The 8,845-nt window shown below is 46.0% G+C and overlaps 5 non-coding genes across 5 annotated transcripts; all 5 read left to right on the top strand.

Annotated features, from left to right (window-relative positions):
- Window positions 1-1,089: 1,089 nt before the first annotated feature.
- trnav-cac lies at window positions 1,090-1,162 on the top strand. The gene has a single exon. It is a non-coding gene; the product is annotated as a tRNA-Val (tRNA).
- A 1,537-nt stretch (window positions 1,163-2,699) lies between these two features.
- On the top strand, window positions 2,700-2,772 carry trnav-aac. Its single transcript has one exon. It is a non-coding gene; the product is annotated as a tRNA-Val (tRNA).
- Window positions 2,773-4,377: 1,605 nt separating this feature from the next.
- On the top strand, window positions 4,378-4,450 carry trnav-cac. Its single transcript has one exon. It is a non-coding gene; the product is annotated as a tRNA-Val (tRNA).
- Window positions 4,451-5,988: 1,538 nt separating this feature from the next.
- Window positions 5,989-6,061, top strand: trnav-aac. Its single transcript has one exon. It is a non-coding gene; the product is annotated as a tRNA-Val (tRNA).
- A 1,604-nt stretch (window positions 6,062-7,665) lies between these two features.
- On the top strand, window positions 7,666-7,738 carry trnav-cac. Its single transcript has one exon. It is a non-coding gene; the product is annotated as a tRNA-Val (tRNA).
- The last annotated feature ends 1,107 nt before the right edge of the window (window positions 7,739-8,845 follow it).

Consider the following 8,845-nt stretch of genomic DNA (forward strand, 5'->3'; position numbering starts at 1 on the left):
CACACCATCCCAGGACCTCCACATCCAGCATCTTCACCTCCAAGATCGTCAAAGAATTTCTGCACAAACTGTCAGGAACCGTCTCAGGGAAGCTCATCTGCATGCTCGTCGTCCTCGTCGTCGTAACCGACTTGAGTGGGCAAATGCTCACATTCGATGGCGCCTGGCACTTTGGAGAGGTGTTCTCTTCACGGATCAATCCGAGTTTTCACTGTACAGGGCAGATGGCAGACAGCATGTATGTACACACCAGATACTGACTGGTTTTGGGAACCCCGCCCCCTCAATACAGTGAAACTGCACATTATCGAGTGTCCTTTTATTGTGGCCAGCCAAAGGCACACCTGTGCAATACCCATGCTTGTCTGATCAGCATCTCGATATGCCACACCTGTGAGGTGGATGGATTATCTCGGCAAAGGAGAAGTGCTCACTAACACAGATTTTGACAGATTTGTTGTATTTGAGAGAAATAGGCCCTTTGTGTACATAGAGAAAGTATTAGATCTTTGAGTTCAGCTCATGATGAATGGGGGCAAAAACAAAAGTGCTGCGTTTATAATTTTGTTCAGTATATCAAACGGCTCGGTCACATCATCAGTAAAGCGGACCGCACCATGTCAACGGAAGGAAGGTGACAATAGGACCAATGGCAATAGGCTGGAACTCCTCTTTCTCAAGGAAAGGGTAGAGTCACGCTGAGATACATCCCACTGTCTTATACTAGCGAGGACTACCGCGTCACCGCAAGCACGCCCTGTATTTCCGCTTGTCTACATCCCAGTTCGTTTGATATCAGCCAGTACATTTCTTTAGTGCCAGTGTTTCGAGAAAACGAAGAGGACTCCGAACTTTTGAGCGTATTGCTTCCGCTCTCCAGATGTTTGCTCATTGCTGTTAGTGTAAAATTCAAAGACGGCAAAAACGCAGCAACACAGATGTAATCAGTAACCCGAACAGGAAGCGCGAAAACACGGGTTTGTCACATCAATATCCTGAAACTGTCTACCACCCGTGATGATCCCACGAACGCTGCAGTTCAAAAAAGAACGCAGTAAGGTGCACTTGTGTGAGGGCTGGCAGCCGTCCGTTTCTGTAGTGTAGTGGTTATCACGTTCGCCTCACACGCGAAAGGTCCCCAGTTCGAAACTGGGCAGAAACACTGCCCTTTGGTCTCTCGTCTCAGGATTAAAGTCAAACAGCACCACTGTGAGCAATCTTGGAGTTATCTTTGATCAGGACATGTCGTTTAAGTCTCACATTAAGCAAATTTCAAGGACCGCCTTTTTTCAGCTACGTAATATTGCGAAAATCAGGAACATCCTGTCTAAAAATGATGCAGAAAAACTAGTCCATGCATTTGTTACTTCTAGGCTGGATTACTGCAATTCCTTATTATCAGGCTGCTCGAAAAAGTCCATTAAGACTCTTCAGCTGATCCAGAATGCTGCAGCACGTGTTCTGACAGGAACCAGGAAAAGAGATCATATTTCTCCCGTTTTAGCTTCTTTGCATTGGCTTCCAGTAAAATCCAGAATAGAATTTAAAATCATTCTTCTTACCTACAAAGCCCTTAATGGTCAGGCACCATCTTATCTTAAAGATAGTCTTGTGCTTTCTCGTCCCTCTCCTCTCTCCTGCTATCACTTCCTGCAGGTTTTCTGGCTCTGGAGCTGTGGAGTCTGGATCTGTGGCTGCGGGTCACCTGCTGCCCCCGTGTTCCTGCTCGGCGCCCTCTGCTGCAACGACTATTGTTACTAGTCCTATTATTATTATTGTTATTATAATCATTAACATTACGATTGTTATCATTAACACTACTATAAATATCTGTACCCTTTTTCATTTAGTCTATAGCAACATCGCCTTTACTGTCTGTACCTCTGTGTGTGTATATTGTGTAGGCTGCCTCCCTCCCCTCTCTCTCCTTCCATCCCTCTCTTTTTCTCCGTGTTCCTCTTCTGCCCTCTCCCTCTCTCTCCCCCCCCTCTCTCTCTCTCTCCCTCTCTCTCCTTCACCCCATACGGTCGAGGCAGATGGCCGCCCACCCTGAGCCATGGTTCTGCTTGAGGTTTCTGCCTCTTAAAAGGAAGTTTTTCCTTGCCTCTGTCGCCTAGTGCTTGCTCTTGGTGGGAACTGTTGGGCTTCTGTAAATAGCATCATAGAGTATGGTCTAGACCTGCTCTTTTATGATGTTTATGTTCCAGATGTTTGCTCATTGCTGTTAGTGTAAAATTCAAAGACGGCAAAAACGTAGCAACACAGATGTAATCAGTAACCCGAACAGGAAGCGCGAAAACAAGGGTTTGTCACATCAATATCCTGAAACTGTCACGTTCGCCTCATATAGGAAAGGGTCCCAGTTCGAAACTGTGCAGAAACACTGCTCTTTGGTCTCTCGTCTCAGGATTAAAGTCAAACTGTACTCGGCCAAACTATCAGACAACCGCACAATGTATACTACTGTGTACACATAAAGTAGAACTTGTTAATAAAGACATGGACTTACAACTTCACTCATACGCTTTGTCAATGTCCTCTTGTTATTAGGTAAGGTAACCCCATCCTCACCCAGACAGATGGACGTCCTCCATGCTGCTGTATTACTTTTGTCTTTCTTGGTGAATAATCAGCAGCTGCTAGAGAACTGAACTCTCCCGTCGGGGAATCGAACCCCGACCTTCGCGCAGTCTTCAGCAGTTTCCGTAGTGTAGTGGTTATCACGTTCGCCTAACACGCGAAAGGGCCCCGGTTCGAAACCGGGCGGAAACATGCCCCTATGTCCACGTCTACTCTGAGCAGAAATTCACTGAACAAACTTATACACGCAAAACTTTTGTTTTTGCCGCCATTCATCATGAGCTGAACTCAAAGATCTAATACTTTCTCTATGTACACAAAGGGCCTATTTCTCTCAAATATTGTTCACAAATCTGTCAAAATCTGTGTCAGTGAGCATTTCTCCTTTTCCAAGATAATCCATCCACCTCACAGGTGTGGCATATCAAGATGCTGATCAGACAGCATGGGTATTGCACATGTGTGCCTTAGGCTGGCCACAATAAAAGGCCAACTCGAAAATTTGCAGTTCCATCACACAGAACAATGCCACAGATGTCGAAAATCTTTGAGGGAGCGTGCAACTGGCATGCTGGCTGCAGGAATGTCCACCAGAGCGGTGGCCCGTGAATTGAGTGTTCATTTCTCTACCATAAGCCATCTCCAAAGGAATTTCAGAGAATTTGGCAGTACAGCCAACTGGCCTCACAACCGCAGAGCACGTGTAACCACACCATCCCAGGACCTCCACATCCAGCATCTTCACCTCCAAGATCGTCAAAGAATTTCTGCACAAACTGTCAGGAACCGTCTCAGGGAAGCTCATCTGCATGCTCGTCGTCCTCGTCGTCGTAACCGACTTGAGTGGGCAAATGCTCACATTCGATGGCGCCTGGCACTTTGGAGAGGTGTTCTCTTCACGGATCAATCCGAGTTTTCACTGTACAGGGCAGATGGCAGACAGCATGTATGTACACACCAGATACTGACTGGTTTTGGGAACCCCGCCCCCTCAATACAGTGAAACTGCACATTATCGAGTGTCCTTTTATTGTGGCCAGCCAAAGGCACACCTGTGCAATACCCATGCTTGTCTGATCAGCATCTCGATATGCCACACCTGTGAGGTGGATGGATTATCTCGGCAAAGGAGAAGTGCTCACTAACACAGATTTTGACAGATTTGTTGTATTTGAGAGAAATAGGCCCTTTGTGTACATAGAGAAAGTATTAGATCTTTGAGTTCAGCTCATGATGAATGGGGGCAAAAACAAAAGTGCTGCGTTTATAATTTTGTTCAGTATATCAAACGGCTCGGTCACATCATCAGTAAAGCGGACCGCACCATGTCAACGGAAGGAAGGTGACAATAGGACCAATGGCAATAGGCTGGAACTCCTCTTTCTCAAGGAAAGGGTAGAGTCACGCTGAGATACATCCCACTGTCTTATACTAGCGAGGACTACCGCGTCACCGCAAGCACGCCCTGTATTTCCGCTTGTCTACATCCCAGTTCGTTTGATATCAGCCAGTACATTTCTTTAGTGCCAGTGTTTCGAGAAAACGAAGAGGACTCCGAACTTTTGAGCGTATTGCTTCCGCTCTCCAGATGTTTGCTCATTGCTGTTAGTGTAAAATTCAAAGACGGCAAAAACGCAGCAACACAGATGTAATCAGTAACCCGAACAGGAAGCGCGAAAACACGGGTTTGTCACATCAATATCCTGAAACTGTCTACCACCCGTGATGATCCCACGAACGCTGCAGTTCAAAAAAGAACGCAGTAAGGTGCACTTGTGTGAGGGCTGGCAGCCGTCCGTTTCTGTAGTGTAGTGGTTATCACGTTCGCCTCACACGCGAAAGGTCCCCAGTTCGAAACTGGGCAGAAACACTGCCCTTTGGTCTCTCGTCTCAGGATTAAAGTCAAACAGCACCACTGTGAGCAATCTTGGAGTTATCTTTGATCAGGACATGTCGTTTAAGTCTCACATTAAGCAAATTTCAAGGACCGCCTTTTTTCAGCTACGTAATATTGCGAAAATCAGGAACATCCTGTCTAAAAATGATGCAGAAAAACTAGTCCATGCATTTGTTACTTCTAGGCTGGATTACTGCAATTCCTTATTATCAGGCTGCTCGAAAAAGTCCATTAAGACTCTTCAGCTGATCCAGAATGCTGCAGCACGTGTTCTGACAGGAACCAGGAAAAGAGATCATATTTCTCCCGTTTTAGCTTCTTTGCATTGGCTTCCAGTAAAATCCAGAATAGAATTTAAAATCATTCTTCTTACCTACAAAGCCCTTAATGGTCAGGCACCATCTTATCTTAAAGATAGTCTTGTGCTTTCTCGTCCCTCTCCTCTCTCCTGCTATCACTTCCTGCAGGTTTTCTGGCTCTGGAGCTGTGGAGTCTGGATCTGTGGCTGCGGGTCACCTGCTGCCCCCGTGTTCCTGCTCGGCGCCCTCTGCTGCAACGACTATTGTTACTAGTCCTATTATTATTATTGTTATTATAATCATTAACATTACGATTGTTATCATTAACACTACTATAAATATCTGTACCCTTTTTCATTTAGTCTATAGCAACATCGCCTTTACTGTCTGTACCTCTGTGTGTGTATATTGTGTAGGCTGCCTCCCTCCCCTCTCTCTCCTTCCATCCCTCTCTTTTTCTCCGTGTTCCTCTTCTGCCCTCTCCCTCTCTCTCCCCCCCTCTCTCTCTCTCTCTCCCTCTCTCTCCTTCATCCCATACGGTCGAGGCAGATGGCCGCCCACCCTGAGCCATGGTTCTGCTTGAGGTTTCTGCCTCTTAAAAGGAAGTTTTTCCTTGCCTCTGTCGCCTAGTGCTTGCTCTTGGTGGGAACTGTTGGGCTTCTGTAAATAGCATCATAGAGTATGGTCTAGACCTGCTCTTTTATGATGTTTATGTTCCAGATGTTTGCTCATTGCTGTTAGTGTAAAATTCAAAGACGGCAAAAACGTAGCAACACAGATGTAATCAGTAACCCGAACAGGAAGCGCGAAAACAAGGGTTTGTCACATCAATATCCTGAAACTGTCACGTTCGCCTCATATAGGAAAGGGTCCCAGTTCGAAACTGTGCAGAAACACTGCTCTTTGGTCTCTCGTCTCAGGATTAAAGTCAAACTGTACTCGGCCAAACTATCAGACAACCGCACAATGTATACTACTGTGTACACATAAAGTAGAACTTGTTAATAAAGACATGGACTTACAACTTCACTCATACGCTTTGTCAATGTCCTCTTGTTATTAGGTAAGGTAACCCCATCCTCACCCAGACAGATGGACGTCCTCCATGCTGCTGTATTACTTTTGTCTTTCTTGGTGAATAATCAGCAGCTGCTAGAGAACTGAACTCTCCCGTCGGGGAATCGAACCCCGACCTTCGCGCAGTCTTCAGCAGTTTCCGTAGTGTAGTGGTTATCACGTTCGCCTAACACGCGAAAGGGCCCCGGTTCGAAACCGGGCGGAAACATGCCCCTATGTCCACGTCTACTCTGAGCAGAAATTCACTGAACAAACTTATACACGCAAAACTTTTGTTTTTGCCGCCATTCATCATGAGCTGAACTCAAAGATCTAATACTTTCTCTATGTACACAAAGGGCCTATTTCTCTCAAATATTGTTCACAAATCTGTCAAAATCTGTGTCAGTGAGCATTTCTCCTTTTCCAAGATAATCCATCCACCTCACAGGTGTGGCATATCAAGATGCTGATCAGACAGCATGGGTATTGCACATGTGTGCCTTAGGCTGGCCACAATAAAAGGCCAACTCGAAAATTTGCAGTTCCATCACACAGAACAATGCCACAGATGTCGAAAATCTTTGAGGGAGCGTGCAACTGGCATGCTGGCTGCAGGAATGTCCACCAGAGCGGTGGCCCGTGAATTGAGTGTTCATTTCTCTACCATAAGCCATCTCCAAAGGAATTTCAGAGAATTTGGCAGTACAGCCAACTGGCCTCACAACCGCAGAGCACGTGTAACCACACCATCCCAGGACCTCCACATCCAGCATCTTCACCTCCAAGATCGTCAAAGAATTTCTGCACAAACTGTCAGGAACCGTCTCAGGGAAGCTCATCTGCATGCTCGTCGTCCTCGTCGTCGTAACCGACTTGAGTGGGCAAATGCTCACATTCGATGGCGCCTGGCACTTTGGAGAGGTGTTCTCTTCACGGATCAATCCGAGTTTTCACTGTACAGGGCAGATGGCAGACAGCATGTATGTACACACCAGATACTGACTGGTTTTGGGAACCCCGCCCCCTCAATACAGTGAAACTGCACATTATCGAGTGTCCTTTTATTGTGGCCAGCCAAAGGCACACCTGTGCAATACCCATGCTTGTCTGATCAGCATCTCGATATGCCACACCTGTGAGGTGGATGGATTATCTCGGCAAAGGAGAAGTGCTCACTAACACAGATTTTGACAGATTTGTTGTATTTGAGAGAAATAGGCCCTTTGTGTACATAGAGAAAGTATTAGATCTTTGAGTTCAGCTCATGATGAATGGGGGCAAAAACAAAAGTGCTGCGTTTATAATTTTGTTCAGTATATCAAACGGCTCGGTCACATCATCAGTAAAGCGGACCGCACCATGTCAACGGAAGGAAGGTGACAATAGGACCAATGGCAATAGGCTGGAACTCCTCTTTCTCAAGGAAAGGGTAGAGTCACGCTGAGATACATCCCACTGTCTTATACTAGCGAGGACTACCGCGTCACCGCAAGCACGCCCTGTATTTCCGCTTGTCTACATCCCAGTTCGTTTGATATCAGCCAGTACATTTCTTTAGTGCCAGTGTTTCGAGAAAACGAAGAGGACTCCGAACTTTTGAGCGTATTGCTTCCGCTCTCCAGATGTTTGCTCATTGCTGTTAGTGTAAAATTCAAAGACGGCAAAAACGCAGCAACACAGATGTAATCAGTAACCCGAACAGGAAGCGCGAAAACACGGGTTTGTCACATCAATATCCTGAAACTGTCTACCACCCGTGATGATCCCACGAACGCTGCAGTTCAAAAAGAACGCAGTAAGGTGCACTTGTGTGAGGGCTGGCAGCCGTCCGTTTCTGTAGTGTAGTGGTTATCACGTTCGCCTCACACGCGAAAGGTCCCCAGTTCGAAACTGGGCAGAAACACTGCCCTTTGGTCTCTCGTCTCAGGATTAAAGTCAAACAGCACCACTGTGAGCAATCTTGGAGTTATCTTTGATCAGGACATGTCGTTTAAGTCTCACATTAAGCAAATTTCAAGGACCGCCTTTTTTCAGCTACGTAATATTGCGAAAATCAGGAACATCCTGTCTAAAAATGATGCAGAAAAACTAGTCCATGCATTTGTTACTTCTAGGCTGGATTACTGCAATTCCTTATTATCAGGCTGCTCGAAAAAGTCCATTAAGACTCTTCAGCTGATCCAGAATGCTGCAGCACGTGTTCTGACAGGAACCAGGAAAAGAGATCATATTTCTCCCGTTTTAGCTTCTTTGCATTGGCTTCCAGTAAAATCCAGAATAGAATTTAAAATCATTCTTCTTACCTACAAAGCCCTTAATGGTCAGGCACCATCTTATCTTAAAGATAGTCTTGTGCTTTCTCGTCCCTCTCCTCTCTCCTGCTATCACTTCCTGCAGGTTTTCTGGCTCTGGAGCTGTGGAGTCTGGATCTGTGGCTGCGGGTCACCTGCTGCCCCCGTGTTCCTGCTCGGCGCCCTCTGCTGCAACGACTATTGTTACTAGTCCTATTATTATTATTGTTATTATAATCATTAACATTACGATTGTTATCATTAACACTACTATAAATATCTGTACCCTTTTCATTTAGTCTATAGCAACATCGCCTTTACTGTCTGTACCTCTGTGTGTGTATATTGTGTAGGCTGCCTCCCTCCCCTCTCTCTCCTTCCATCCCTCTCTTTTTCTCCGTGTTCCTCTTCTGCCCTCTCCCTCTCTCTCCCCCCTCTCTCTCTCTCTCTCCCTCTCTCTCCTTCACCCATACGGTCGAGGCAGATGGCCGCCCACCCTGAGCCATGGTTCTGCTTGAGGTTTCTGCCTCTTAAAAGGAAGTTTTTCCTTGCCTCTGTCGCCTAGTGCTTGCTCTTGGTGGGAACTGTTGGGCTTCTGTAAATAGCATCATAGAGTATGGTCTAGACCTGCTCTTTTATGATGTTTATGTTCCAGATGTTTGCTCATTGCTGTTAGTGTAAAATTCAAAGACGCAAAACGTAGCAACACAGATGTAATC

This window comes from Micropterus salmoides, unplaced genomic scaffold (genome assembly GCF_014851395.1).
Source record: "Micropterus salmoides isolate LMB-PRFRI ecotype aquatic unplaced genomic scaffold, ASM1485139v1 Ms_hic_scaffold_1655, whole genome shotgun sequence".
Taxonomy (NCBI): Eukaryota; Metazoa; Chordata; class Actinopteri; order Centrarchiformes; family Centrarchidae; genus Micropterus; species Micropterus salmoides.